Source organism: Papio anubis, chromosome 2, assembly GCF_008728515.1.
Source record: "Papio anubis isolate 15944 chromosome 2, Panubis1.0, whole genome shotgun sequence".
Classification (NCBI taxonomy): domain Eukaryota; kingdom Metazoa; phylum Chordata; class Mammalia; order Primates; family Cercopithecidae; genus Papio; species Papio anubis.
This window is the reverse complement of record NC_044977.1, coordinates 63208630-63223629: the sequence shown is the minus strand read 5'-3', so window position 1 is coordinate 63223629 and position 15000 is coordinate 63208630. Positions and strand designations below refer to the sequence as shown.

Sequence of the window (15000 nt, the reverse complement as noted above, 5' to 3'; positions counted from 1 at the left end):
AGTGGATCCAAGCTTTCTCATTGTTTTTAGGAAAATGTAGCTCAACTTGTTTTTGATTGCTTTCTTCAGTGTTTTAATAATAATAATAATTATGTAATATTTGTTATAAAAGTAATCAGATCAATAGCAATGACCATTATTGATTCTTTCACTGTGCAGGGAATTAGACTTAGCACTTTAATCTTCAAAACAACCATACTCTGAATATATCCAGTTGCCAAATGTATTGGTTTCTTATTGATACTCTAACTAAAGTTACCAAAAAATGAGTGGATTAAAACAATACAAGTTTATTATCATACAGATCATAGAGTTCTGGAGGCTAGAAATCCAAAGTCATCTTACTGGGCTAAAATCGAAGTGTTAATAGAGCTGTGTTTCTTCCAGGAGGCTCTAGGAGATAATCTGTTTCTTTGTTCAATCTCTAGAAACTGTGCGCAGTTTCTAGAGATTGCCCACGATACTTTTACTCATGGCCCCTTCCTCTATCCCCAAAGCCAGTGACATCAGACAGAGCTCTTCTCAAGTGGCTGTCTCTTTGATTCTTCATAGTCACATCTTCCTCTAACTCTTTTAAGGATCCCGTGATTACATTGACTCTGCCCAGTTAATCCAGGAGTCTCCCTATCACCAGGTCAGCTCATTAGCAACCTTAATTCTATCTGCAACTTTAATTCCCTTTGTCATGTAACCTAACATATGAAAAGGCTGTGGGGATTAGGACATAGAGATTTTGGGGGAGCCATTATTCTGGCTATCACAGCAGACAGGAAAGATAAGGCATCATAATTAGTCCCAAGGCCAACAGCGAGCAAGTGGCCGTGTCAGGAATCAAACCTAGCTCTGATCCTACAAATTCACCCTCCATATTATCTCAAATACAGTTTACTGAATGACCAATTGAAATTTTAAAAGAAATAAAAGGAAAAAAAAAAAAGGAATAAAGAAAAGCTCAATCAGCCTTCAGGCAATTATTAAACATTTAGAAACATCCAGTTACTTAACTATAGTATTTTTCACTTCTCATTCAGTTGTTTGGTACAATATAGATCACAACCTCTGATGAAGTCTCATTTGCTTATCTTCCTAATTTACATATCTTGAACCACCAGCATGGCAGATGTTCTTCTATTAATACATGGTGTAAGCAATTAAAAATTGTCATTGATGATGAAATTAGCTGTTATAAACTGACTAGATTCATACTTAAAAAAAAATCTGTGGGTTTTCAATGTTAACATCTTTTATATAGCAGTTTCCTACCACGACCTACAATACTACAAAAATTGTTGCTGCCTGACATGGGTTTACTTGAGGCATTGTAATAAGTAGGATTGTTCTCTACTGTGGCTCTGCCACTTGCCAGTCATGAGAATGTGGGCAATTGACTTAACTTTCCTAAATGTTGGATTCTGTATCTGTTAAACAAGGATCATCATGGTGTCATCGGTTAGAGATGATAAATGTACATTACAGTATACACTTCACAGCATGTCCTCTGACACAATATAAGTACCAAATAAAAGTCATCCAAATTATTTTTGCCAATTTTTAGCCACTTATTTGGATACATAATAAATCATGTTAATTGTAGTTATTTTTTTCTTTTTTTTTTTTTTTTTTTTTTTTTTTTTGAGACTGAGTCTGGCTCTGTCGCCCAGGCTGGAGTGCAGTGGCCGGATCTCAGCTCACTGCAAGCTCCGCCTCCCGGGTTTACGCCATTCTCCTGCCTCAGCCTCCGGAGTAGCTGGGACCACAGGTGCCCGCCACCTCGCCCGGCTAGTTTTTTGTATTTTTTAGTAGAGACGGGGTTTCACCGTGTTAGCCAGGATGGTCTCGATCTCCTGACCTTGTGATCCGCCCGTCTCAGCCTCCCAAATAGCAACATTTACTCATCCAAACCAGACTTTCTTGAATGGCTTATATTTCAGTATCATTTCTTGCATAATTTTCAAACCTCATATAGTTTGTAAAGGAAAAGGAATATATAAATGAATTATAAGACAGCATCATTATTTCCTTTTTCTTATTTTTTATTCAGCATCCATTGACTTTACAAATCCATTTTGAGGCATAAATCTAAATGAGTGGCATTTTCACATATTAGATAATGAAAGCTTATTTGACCTAAAGACTTGTGGTCATTGTTCTCTGGTAGCAGTTTTGACTTTCTGCCCCATAGCCTTCACTAAACTGCAAAACTCATAAAAGTTATTACTGTGATGATTCAATGCATTTATTTTCTGGATGATGAAACTCCAAATTCCAGATGGGATTATTCTCCACTTTATGCCTGTCCAGCTCTGGAATTTCTATAGTCATTATCAATGTAAATTAATTGCAGTTGATTTTAAGGTTGCAAGTGACATAAAGCTCAATATTCTCTTGTCCAAAATTACTGTTATTAAGATAGGAAATGCCCTCTTTGTAACAATATTTTGGAGCCTAGCCTCCATTTCCCTGGACTCATGACACCATGCATTAGGTTGGCATAAAAGCAATTGCTTTTGTACCAATCTAATAAAAGGACATTGGCTCTGTTTCAACTCCGTGGCTTGGTTTTGTTTTTGGGGTTTGTTTGTGGTTTTTTTTTGACATCAAGTTTCACTCTTATTGCCCAGGCTGGAGTGCGGTGGCGCCATCTTGGCTCACTGCAACCTCCATCTCCCGGGTTCAAGTGATTCTCCTGCCTCAGCCTCCCAATAGCTGGGATTACAGGTGCATGCCACCATGACCGGCTACTTCTTGTACTTTTAGTAGAGACGGGGTTTCACCATGTTGGCCAGGCTGATCTTGAACTCCTAACCTCAGGTGATCCGCCTGCCTCAGCCTCCCAAAGTGCTGGGATTACAGGCATGAGCCACATGCTGGGCCTGTTTTTAATTCTTAAAGAGAAAGTATGTCCTCACTCTTTATTACCACCATTGTAACAGTTACCTGTCCTGTAGGAAAGCACTAATTGTCCTGGAGAAAATCAAGATATTTGTAAAAATCGTTGTTGATCCCAAATTAGAAAAAATTATAAATCCCAATCAAAGAGAAATATATGTATACATATATTAGGATGATTACATATAATATATATATAATCTTAAAGTAATATAATGAGGTTAGATGATATTTTAATTCTAAATATCAAAGGAAGGGGAAAACATCATTAATTTCATTTTTTGTATCTTTCCCATGCCTCCATTATTGTCTCTATTTTTCTCTAAAAGAATTGTCTCAGAAACAGAAGTCCTCTAAACTGAAAATTGTCACGTTCATATTTTTTCACACATTGTTGTATTTTATAGCAACATTTTATATAAAAACATTGTGTGTATTAGTAAAAATACCTCTTTTTTATACCCTCTGTAATAGTCACTACAGAAAGAAATGAACTGAATGGGGATTCAAGATGGCCGATTAGGAACAGCACCAGTCTGCAGCTCCCAGCGAGATCAATGCAGAAGGCGGGTGATTTCTGCATTTCCAACTGAGGTACCTGGTTCATCTCATTGGGACTGGTTGGACAGTGGGTGCAGCCCATGAAGGGTGAACCGAAGCAGGATGGAGCATCATCTCACCCAGGAAGAGCAACGGGTTTGGGAATTTTCTCTCCTACCCAAGAGAAGCCATAAGGGTCTGACCCAGAGGAACTCCAGCACAGACACTGCACTGGTCCCATGGTCTTCACAACCCAAAAACCAGGAGATCGCCTCCAGTGCCTACCCCACCAGGGCCCTGGGTTTCAGGCACAAAACTGTGCAGCCAATTGGGCAGACAACAAACTCTCTGCAGGAGTTCTTTTTTTTCCCATATCCCAGTGAGGCCTGGAATGCCAACAAGACAGAACTCCATTCACTCCCCTGGAAAAGGGGGCTGAAGGCAGGGAGTCAAGTGGTCTGGCTTGGCAGGTCCCACTCCCATGGAACCCAGGAAACTAGATCCACTGGCTTGAAATTATCACTACCAGCACAGCAGCAATCTGAAATCCACCTGGGACATTCAAGCTTGGTTGGGGGAGGGGTGTCCACCATTGCTGAGGCTTGAGTAGGTCGTTTTACGGTCACAGTGTAAACAAAGCTGCTGGGAAGACTGAACTGGGCAGAGCCCACTGCAACTCAGCAAGGCTGCTGTGGCCAGACTGCCAGATTTCTCCTCTCTGGACAGGGCATCTCTGTAAAAAAGGCAGCAGCAGCACCAGTCAAGGCCTTATAGCAGACTTAAACATCCCTGCCTGAAGGCTCTGAAGAGAGCAGTGGACCTCCCACCACAGCATTTGGGCTCTGCTAAGGGTCAAACTGCCTCCTCAAGTGGGTCCCTGACCCCCATGTATACTGACTGGGAGACATCTCTCAGTAGGGGCCGATAGACACCTCATACAGGAGAGCTCTGACTGGCATCTGGCAGATGCTCCTCTGGGCCGAAGCTTCCAGAGGAAGGAACAGGCAGCAATCTTTGCTGTTCTGAGTCTCCACTGGTGATACCCAGGCAAACAGGGTCAGGAGTGGACCACCAGCAAACTCCAGCAGACTGGCAGCAGATGAGCCTGACCGTTAGAAGGAAAAGAAACAAACAGGATTAGCAAGTCCACTCAAAGACCCCATCCAAAGGTCACCAACATCAAAGACCAAAAGTAGATATATCCACAAAGATGGGGAAAAACCAGTGCAAATACTGAAAATTCCAAAAACCAGAATGCCTCTCCTCCTCCAAAAGATAACAACTCCTCACCAGCAGGGGAACAAAACTGAACAGAGAATGAGTTTGACAAATGGACAGAAGTAGGCTGCAGAAGGTGGGTAATAACAAACTCCTTCAAGCTAAAGGAACATGTTCTAATCCAATGCAAGGAAGCTAAGAACCTTGAAAAAAGGTTAGTTGAATTGCAAAGTAGAATAACCAATGTAGAGAAGAACATAAACGACCTGATGGAGCTGAAAAACACAGCACAAGAACTTCGTGAAGAATACACAACTATCAATAACCAAATTGATTAAGCAGAAGAAAATATATCAGTGATTGAAGATCAACTTAATTAAATACAGCATGAAGATAACATTAGAGAAAAAAAATCAAAAGGAACGAACAAAGCTTCCAAGAAATATGGAACTAAGTGAAAAGACCAAATCTACGTTTGATTGGTGTACCTGAAAGTGACCAGGAGAATGGAACCAAGTTGGAAAACACTCTTCATGATATTATCCAGGGGAACTTCGCCAACCTAGCAAGACAAGCCAACACTCAAATTCAGGAAATACAGAGAACACTACAAACATTCTCCTCAAGAAGAGCAATCCCAAGACACATAATCATCAGATTCACCAAGGTTGAAATGAAGGAAAAAATGTTCAGGGCAGTCAGAGAGAAAGGTCGTGTTACCCACAAAGGTAAGCCCATCAGACTAACAGCGGATCTCTCTGCAGAAACCCTACAAGCCAGAAGAGAGTGGAGGCTGATTTCAACATTCTCAAAGAAAAGCATGTTCAACCCAGAATTTCATATCCAGTCAAACTAAGCTTCATAAATGAAAGACAAATAAAATCCTTTACAGACAAGCAAATGCTGAGGGATTTTGTCACCACCAGACCAGCCTTACGAGAACTCCTGAAGGAAGCATTAAACATGGAAAGGAACAACCGGTACCAGCCACTGTAAAAACATACCAAATTGTAAAGAACATCAACATTATGAAGAAACTGCATTAACTAACAGGCAAAACAACCAGCTAGCATCATGATGAAAGGATCAAACCGAGGCAGGCAGATCACAAGGTCAGGAGAATTGAGACCATCCTGGCTAACACGGTGAAACCCTGTCTCTACTAAAAATACAAAAAAATTAGCCTGGTGTGGTGGCTGGCACCTGTAGTCCCAGCTACTCGGGAGGCTGAGGCAGGAGAATGGCGTGAACCCAGGAGGTGGAGTTCGCAGTGAGCCAAGATCGTGCCACTGCACTCCAGCCTGGGCGACAGAGTGAGATTCTGTCTCAAAAAAAACAAAAACAAAAACAAAAAACAAAAAACCAAGCACCCAATCAACTGAACAAACCCCTTGTGTCTTGGCCAACAGGATGCCAGGGAAACTTTAAAAACTGAGTTCTAGGCCAGGCGCGGTCGCTTACACCTGTAATCCCAGAATTTTGGGAGGCCGAGACGGGGGGATCACGACGTCAGGAGATCGAGACCATCCTGGCTAACATGGTGAAACCTCGTCTCTATTAAAAATACAAAAATTAGCCAGGTGTGGTGGCGGGTGCCTGTAGTCCCAGCTGCTTGGGAGGCTGAGGCAGGAGAACGGCATGAACCTGGGAGGCGGAGCTTGCAGTGAGCCAAGATCGCTCCACTGCATTCCAGCCTGGACAACAGAGCCAGACCCCATCTCAAAAAAAAAAAAGGTTCTAGGCTATGACAGGACAGGAGGTTGATGACACCTAGTATGTCCCTTCCTTATTTATTAACCTTTAGCCAGAATCCTTTCCTAAGGCATGAGCAGAAGCCAGCTCTGGAAAACAAGAAAAGGAGGACACATTCCTTTACTGCCTTCAGCCCATCATCTGAGTTTACCACCGAACTCCCGCTCCTCTTTGCAGTTTCAACTTCACAGCTCACCAGTCTCACAATGAATCCCTTCCTGAAAACTGACCACCATCCCAGATAGGTTTTGGCAGATTTGAGGAGGTTGCTCAGTGAGGGTTTTGTGTCACCTTTTGATATCAGAAGACCCAAAAGTCCACCCTCAAATTACACTAATGCTACAATTTTTAAACAAGCAATCTGTGAAGAGGCATGAAGCTCCATCGAGCATGTTCATGTTTCTCATTTCATAAATATTCAGGAGTCCTCTTATAGCTTATAGAATATGTACACTTAGCCACCCTGGTAAGCCTAAATTCCTGTCTTATGCTTCCCTCCCTTGAAGCACTTTCACTGGATGCTACACTTCCCAGCCTAACAGAAAGGCCACCTTACAGGCTGCAACCCTTTATGAGAAATAAAGCTCTCCTTTCCAAATTTATGAACCTCATGATGATTCAGCTGACACTAGGAAGATTCATAAGTCTCAGGGGAATCACACAGACTTTCTCAAAGGTTACAGGGTATGGAGTTGAAACTCTCAACTCCCTAATCATGTAATCATGTATTGGTCTTTCTGCTGACCAGCCCCCATCCTGAAGCTACCTAGGGGACCCTAGCCACCAGTCATCTCATTAGCATGCAAAAGACACTCATCACTTTGGAGTTTCCTGAGGGTTTAAGAGCTCTGTGCAAGGAACCAGGAGCAGGCAGAGACCAAAAAAAATTTCATATTACATCACAATATCACAGGAGTCTATACCTCAGAACTCTGTAAAATACCATTGCAAATTCTGTTAGTTCTTGCAAAGTACTTGTGTTATTTAGTTAAATAATCCAATAAGCATATTCTCAAGCTGTAGCTTTGTTTATATTTTCTCTAAAGATACGTTCCCAAGTAAATAAATTTACTGTTATATTTGCCAAGTTGATCCTTAGAAATAAGTAGTTTTTTTTTCTTTCTTAAAATGCATTAGAGACTATAGATATTTGGAAATAACTTTTGTTTAGCTTATGTGGGTATTACCTGATGCAATAAATTAATATATTCTTTTCACAGAGGAGTTTTAATTCTGTAAGTTGTTTACTTTGGGATAAAGATTTATTAAGTCATGAAAGTGTATATAAGCGTTATGCTAGCATTTTTGATGGCAAAACATATAATAAATTGTATTATTTATAGGATTTTTATTTTCATACAACGAGGAATTTAATTTGAAATCTGTTCATGGACTTATATTTCACTACTGAGGCTATATTACCTACTGGAAAGGGGATAAGATATATGTTTTTAATTTAATTTTCTGAGTTTTTGATGGAGAATGCTTTGTAACTTTTACATGACATATATCAGATCAAAATTTACTATTCACATTCCATTCAGTAAAAGTGCCCAAGCCATATGGTTTCTAGGTTCTAGTCTTATTACCACATAATATGTTCTTTTTATCTCTTCTTTAGCACTCAAAACAAAAATGCAGAAATCCTAGACTCTGAGTTTCTCTGACCTTGTATGGTGAAGGGCCCATACCTATTTTTCTTAAAGTTTTTAAACAGTCCTAGAAAAGTTTTTAAACAGTTTTTAAACAGGTTTTCATACAATAGATCACCATTTCAGATTTTTTTGAATGTCAATATTCATGTTGTCTCAAGCAGAGAGTTCTGTTTTCGTGCATTTAGTTGATTTACAAATGACTTGTACTGACTAATATATAAAATATCTTAATAAGAGCAAGAGTTTTATCATGAAAACTGTGCCAAAGTCCTAAGTCCAATATCTATCATAAAGGGATTAAAGTCTTAAGTATTACACTGTCCTCTAAATTAAGGAAGTTGTCTCAGCTCAATTTCCAGCAGTTTCTGAATGTGATTTAACTGGATATGCAGTGATTAAATATCTTGTTGCTATCCATTTCTGGGAGGATTAACTCCATTTAAATGAATTCTCTTTCTCAATATTTATTTCAAATAATTCCCTAGACTGTCTCAGCTTATGTTTAAATAACTCAGGAAGTTATTTCATGTGGAAAATCAAAAAACTTAAACTTCAAATTTCAGTGTTATTAAGCTTTTCTTCTTGAGCAATCTAATGATAAGGTGTCAGTGCTGGGATGCTACCAACAATGAGAACACTTAATAAATCATGAATATGCAAGATACAATAGAGAGTGCTGATTTAGAAATCCTGAGACTCTACCTGATCTGCTTTTCCTTAATTCCAGAAACAATTTGTCCAATGCCTATTTTGTAAAATAACCCCATCAAAGATTAATTTAAAACATCTCTATATATTGGATATATTATATTAATAAATTGATCATATCATCCTTATTTATCATGTTGCTGATATGCAGAGAATCCAGGAAAGATAGTTAATGAAGGATGGGTACTTGCGAGTACTTTCCTTCAAATATTCTAAGTCAATTGAGAGATTTAAATTTTTATTGACATTCTATTGTTACTGTCTTCTTAGTGATATTTTTAAATGGTTTCAAATATGGCAAAATAGACGTAACATTAGATTTACCATTTTTCCCATTTTTAAGTGTATACTTCAGTGGTATTAATTATATTCATACTGTTGTTCAATCGTTACCACTATCCATCTCTAGAACTCTTGTTATGTTCCCAACTAAAATTCAGTACCCATCAGATGATAACTCCCTATCTTCCCCCTCCCCCAGCCCTTGGACAGAACCACTATTCTACTTTCCGTCTCTATGAATTTAAACACTCTAAGTACCTCATATAAGAAAAATCATAGAATATTTACCTTTTGTGACGGGCTCATATCATTTATATAATGACCCCAAGGATCATGCATGTTGTAGTGTGTCTGCAGTTCATTCCTTCTAATGGGTTCATGGTCTCACTGATTTCAAGAATGGAGCCACAGACCTTTGCGGTGAGTGTTACAGCTCCTAAAGATGGCTCAGACCCAAAGAGTGAGCAGCAGCAAGATTTATTGTGAAGGGTAAAAGAACAAAGCTTCCACAGCATGGAAGGGGACCTGAGTGGGTTGCTGCTGCTGGCTAGGGTGGCCAGCTTTTATTCCCTTATTTGTCCCTGCCCATGTCCTGTTTCTGTACTATCAGAATGCTCTTTTCTCAATCCTCCAATCTTGCTGATTGGTCCATTTTACAAAATGCTGATTGGTACATTTTACAATCCCCTTAACTGATTGGTGCGTTTTACAATCCTCTTGTAAGACAGAAAAGTTCTCCAAGTCCCCACTTGACCCAGGAAGTTCAGCTGGCTTCACCTCTCAGTAGAATATGTCAGAATGCCCCTTTGTAAGCAGGAATAATATACCATTGTTTTAATATACTACATTTTGCTCGTCCATTTATTCATTGATGGTTACTTGGGTGGCATCTGCCTTTTATTATTAATAATGCTGCTATGAACACAGTGTACAAATATCTCTTTGTGTTCTTGGGTCAATTCTTTTGGGTATTTACCCAGAATGGAATTGCCGGATCATATGGTAATTCTATCTCTAATCTTTCAAGGACTTGCCATACTGTTTTTGACAGTGGCTGTAGCATTTTACATTTCCACCAGTAATGCACAAGCATTCCAATTTCTCCACATCCTTGACAAAATTTGTTATTTCCTTTTTTGTTCTTTATAATAGCTATTCTAATGAGTATAAAGTGGTGTTATTGTCCTTTTGAGGCTGAACATATGGAGATGATTCTGTTAAAAAATACACCTGGTCAGCCTTAGAACTTTAAATAAGAAATAATTTCTCAGGTTTTTATTATATGTATCATGGAAAATAGCACATAGACCTACTTATGGAATGCCAAAGTTATTCTGAACCTCAGACCAGTTCATTCATTCTTTCAACAAGTTGTATTAAATGCTTTTACTATTTTCCTACCATTGTGCCAGGCAATAGCAAGGGTGCTCACGGTCTGGTATTAAAAAATCAACAACTAAACAAACAAGGTTGCCATTATAGGGAAAGTGTTTACAGTTGGACAGCATGAGAGCAAATTAAGTAGCCCAGTCTGAAAATCAGGAACAACTTTCTCCAGGAGGTAGAACTAAGTTAACACTTGAGTGAATAGAAGGCAGCAAGAAGGGAGAAGAAACTAGAAAATATTCCAGATATTAGGAACCAACTTCAAAATTTCATTTGGCCTTTCCTGGTAGATTCTAGTAGCTCAGAGTTCATTTGCTGCCTAGCACAATAAACCAGGTTGTAAGTTGGAAAAATAACTTACTGGTTGCCTCAGAAGCTCACTTTTATGAATAAAGGAAATTTGTGGAAATGTACTTGATCTTATTGATTTGGGCATCCATATGTTAATTTGGAATTTTCTGGCATAGGTGTCATATGCCCTCATACAGAATTACATGCTCTCTCTCACAATACATGCTTGGCTAGAGTTTTCAATGAAAGAGGATCCCACAGCTAATGTGGTACAAGAAACTGTATTTTCCCCCTCCCTGCAGCTTAGAAACACAAGGATCCTGAACCTTCTGGGGCACAGACATGCAGGCATTGCAGAGGCAGAACCAAGTATGTCTCCAAGGTGGGGATGGTGTTTTTCCTAGGTGCCCCTGAAAGATGAATGCTGGAGATCACACAGAACACACAATACACACAATGTATCACAAAGGGTTTTCATATAAGTAATGGGTATGGAGGAGACAGCCTGGACAAAACCCTCAAAATAAAAGATAGCTCAACTCACTAAGGAACACAAAATAACAAAGTACCGCAATGTGTTGGCTTAATATAACCTACATTTATTTTCTTAACTCTTCTGGAGGCTGGAAGTCCAAAATCAAGGTGTTAGCAGGAATACATTCCCTCTGAAGGCACTAGGAAAGAATCGTTTGCCTCTTTTCAGCTTCTGGTGGTTTCCAGCAATCCCTGGCCTTCCCTGTCTTGTGGCAGCATGACTCCAATCTCTACCTTCACTACCACTGTGTTCTTCCTTGTGTCTGTGTCTCCAAATGACCTTCTTATAGGGACCCCAGCCCTACTGGATTTAGGACCCAGCCTAATATAGCATTGCCTCAACTTATCTCATTTCATCAGCAACAACCACAATTTTAAATAAAGTCATATTCTGATGTTCCAAGTAACCATGAATTAGGGAGGGATGTTATTCAACTGGTACAAATATAACCATGGGACTTCAGGCTGGACTATGACTTTTAATTTCTTCGTTCATCAAAAGGAAACTAAGGAAACCACTAAGGGAGCTATTTGGTTGTGGTGCTATATCAAATGATATGCTCTGATGTGCAATATCCGAAGATTATTCTAGCCATATAGTAAGAAGAGATTTAAATTGGGGAAATATGTCACGATAAGCCTTAGGACAGATGCTATGTGAAAAGTTAATGAAAAGTCTTATTTATGCCCTTTTCATCCTAGGCATTTTTTTAAAAAAATGCAAACAGAACTCATACCTAGTAATTTTGTAGTTCACTGAAAAATTTATATTTCCAAAAATAATGAATTTTCTATATTCAGATACAGTAACAGAAATATCCCATGTTTATTTGTGTACTTATTTTGCTTCTCATTTAATAGATATGTGCTAAGCACCTATCACATATTAATCAATAATGATAGACATCGAGGGTGCAATGGTGAGGAAAACAATAGACATGTTCTTACAGTCAAATGGGTATACAGTAATTATAATCAATCACAAAAACTAAATGCTTAATTAAGAACAGGGACAAGATCTATGAAGAAAAGGTACATTTTCATAAGTGTATTTCAAGCACTTATGAAATGCAAATAGTTTACTTCATTCGGTTTGTGACACTGTCTTATAATAACAATTGGGCAAGAAAGTTTGATCCAAGCAAGTGTGGTAGGCAGAATTGTAAGGATGGCTTTCCGAGTCATTCAGACAAACACAAGTCTAGCATTACTATGAATGGATTTCAAAGATGTAACTAAGATCCCAAGTCAGTGAACTTAAAATCAGAAATCATGTAGATGGTGCTAACCTAGGCAGGTAAGTTCTTTAGAATCAGATAATTTTCTCTGGCTAGCACCAGAGGAGGAAGTCAGGGAGATCAGAAGCACCAGAAGGATTTGACACAGTGTTGCTGACTTCAGAAATAAAGAGGACCATGTGATGAGAAATATAGGTCATCTCTAAAAGACCAAAGTGCCCCCAGGTCAAGATCCAGCAAACAGGGACCTTAGTCCTACAGCCACTAGACCTGAATTCTGTTGACAATCTAAATGAGCTTAGAGTAGATCCTTCCTCACAGCCTCCAGAGAAGAGTTCAGTCAGACAACACATTGATTTTGGACTTTTCAGACCCTCAGCAGAGTGTTGAACCATGCTGCACTTATGACTTATGAAAACTATAGATAATAAGTGTGTTTTGTGTTAAGCCACTTTGTGGTCATTTGATGCACAGCACTAGAAAAGTAATTCAGCAGGTAATTGGGATGGAAGTGAATCATAGGTAACTAATCTAAAGAATTAATGTGCTGAGTGGTCTTAGAAATTGATTTAGAGTAGCATCCCTTGAAAGGATTTGAAGTTTCTACTTCATTTTTGGGAATTCACTGCAAACTAAAGCATATGCATTTTAAGATGACACAACTACAAATTTCTTCCTTATAATGAGCTGACATATATCTTTGGTTTCCAGGTCTGGATCCTTGTTCTAAGCTTGAGGACTGCTGAAAGATAACACTCATAAAAGCTGTGGGCTGATGTGACCTACTTATAGTAAAAATCAGTTTAATATCATCTGTAAACAATGACAGAGGCAATGAAGAGATCTGCATTGGCTACTATGTTGTACAAGTCATGTCTTATAAAATAAACCATTTGGTCTTTACAAGGTAACAGTGTCCATTTTACATTTGAGGAAATCAGCTGGGAAGGGTTAAGTAAGCTACCCCAAATCAAAGAGCTATTAAGTGGTGGAAAGAGAATGCAATGCTCATTTGAGTTGCCCGTTACTAAACTTGTCCTTCTAGAAAACGTTATAGTTTCCTGGTTGAGTAGTTTGGGGGGCATTAGATAAAGTGGCCCATTTAATCAATAATGGGAACTCCTATATAGAGGGATCAGTATTTAAAAGGGTTTTGTTATTTTCATATTTGTAGTTGCATCCAGTTAAAAACGTTATTGTTATCTTAAGAGGATATGTATATTGCAGCAAAGGTTAAGTTACGCTATTGAGGTCCACTGAACAGAAGAACATTTCCCAGTCATAGAAGGTCAGCAATTCCAAAATAGAAAGGCATCTGGGAACCATTTAATAAATTGATTTTTTTCAAATGAAGAAGATAAGTAATGCATTCAATTTCATACATAGTGCCGATCCCCTAATTACTCTCTAGATTGCTCTGGTAACAGGAGTGCAAACCTGAGTCTTTTGATATTTGGGGGCCATATTTTTGGAAGGTTCATTATTCTTCTTCGTAACTATTATCGCTCCCCATTTTACATTTTTTAAATTGTGTTCTGCTCTCACCAGTTAGTGTTGACCTTATTGTTTGGCCAGTTCCATTGGGTCAGGCACTATTGACATTTATCCTGTTTTCTTTCTTTTAATTCCCTGGGTATAACAGTTTTGTCATTTTTTAACAATTTTCAAGAATTGTTATTTACCTGGAGATTGGGTACTTTGAAAAACTGAAATTATCTTCTCCCGTGGAGTAATTTTAGTCAGCTTCTATTTAAGTAGATATAAAATGCCCAATCATTTGCTCTGAAATTTGTTCCTAACATGTATGCATGTGATGTGTTAATTTATTTCATTACAATGGAGCAAAAACAAAAGGAAGCATCACCTTTGTTAAATTTACAGGATCCTCTTCCCCTTTAAAAATAAAGCTCATGTTTATTTACAGCAGACAATGCTAGTTAAGTCTTAGTAAAGAGGAGAACCATGCATCTGATATTTGGCATATCTTTGGAATGAAACATAGTATATATTTAAACATACATTCCTTTGTAGCTGTTTCTCTTCTCTATTCCTCTCCCTAGACAAGAGATGAAAAATAGATTTTACTCTGCATACCACTTCCAATCCATTGATTAGGAATGACTTTCAAATGAAAATCTGAGAATCATTTTGAGTTCAGGGCCTTGTTCAGGAGTGAAGAATGTCATGATTGATTATCAAGACCACCAGAGACACAAAGGAAAGTGTTGGCATGTATACTGTGTACCCACAATCTCATCTTTTCATCTCATGGTTTGGAAGGAGGAAATTGGGTGTGGGTGTTGTGAAAAGTCCTGGCTCATCTGATGATTTTGTCAACGTAAAATCAAAATAATAAAATTTAGAGTGAGTTTTTTTAAGCACAAAGTTTGAGGACAGCCCACCCAGAAATATCAACTCTTAAAGACTGGAATCAGCATCCTAAAGTAGGGAAGTTAAGGCTTCCTTTATATAGGCAAATACAGGGGAGTTTTTAGCAGGATTACAAC

At 38.6% G+C, this 15000-nt stretch overlaps 1 long non-coding RNA gene across 1 annotated transcript; it reads left to right on the top strand.

The window, feature by feature from the left end:
* Window positions 1-3181: 3181 nt before the first annotated feature.
* LOC110742545 lies at window positions 3182-13399 on the top strand. The gene is made up of 2 exons (XR_002520338.2): window positions 3182-3483; window positions 13205-13399. It is a non-coding gene; the product is annotated as an uncharacterized LOC110742545 (long non-coding RNA).
* Window positions 13400-15000: the final 1601 nt, after the last annotated feature.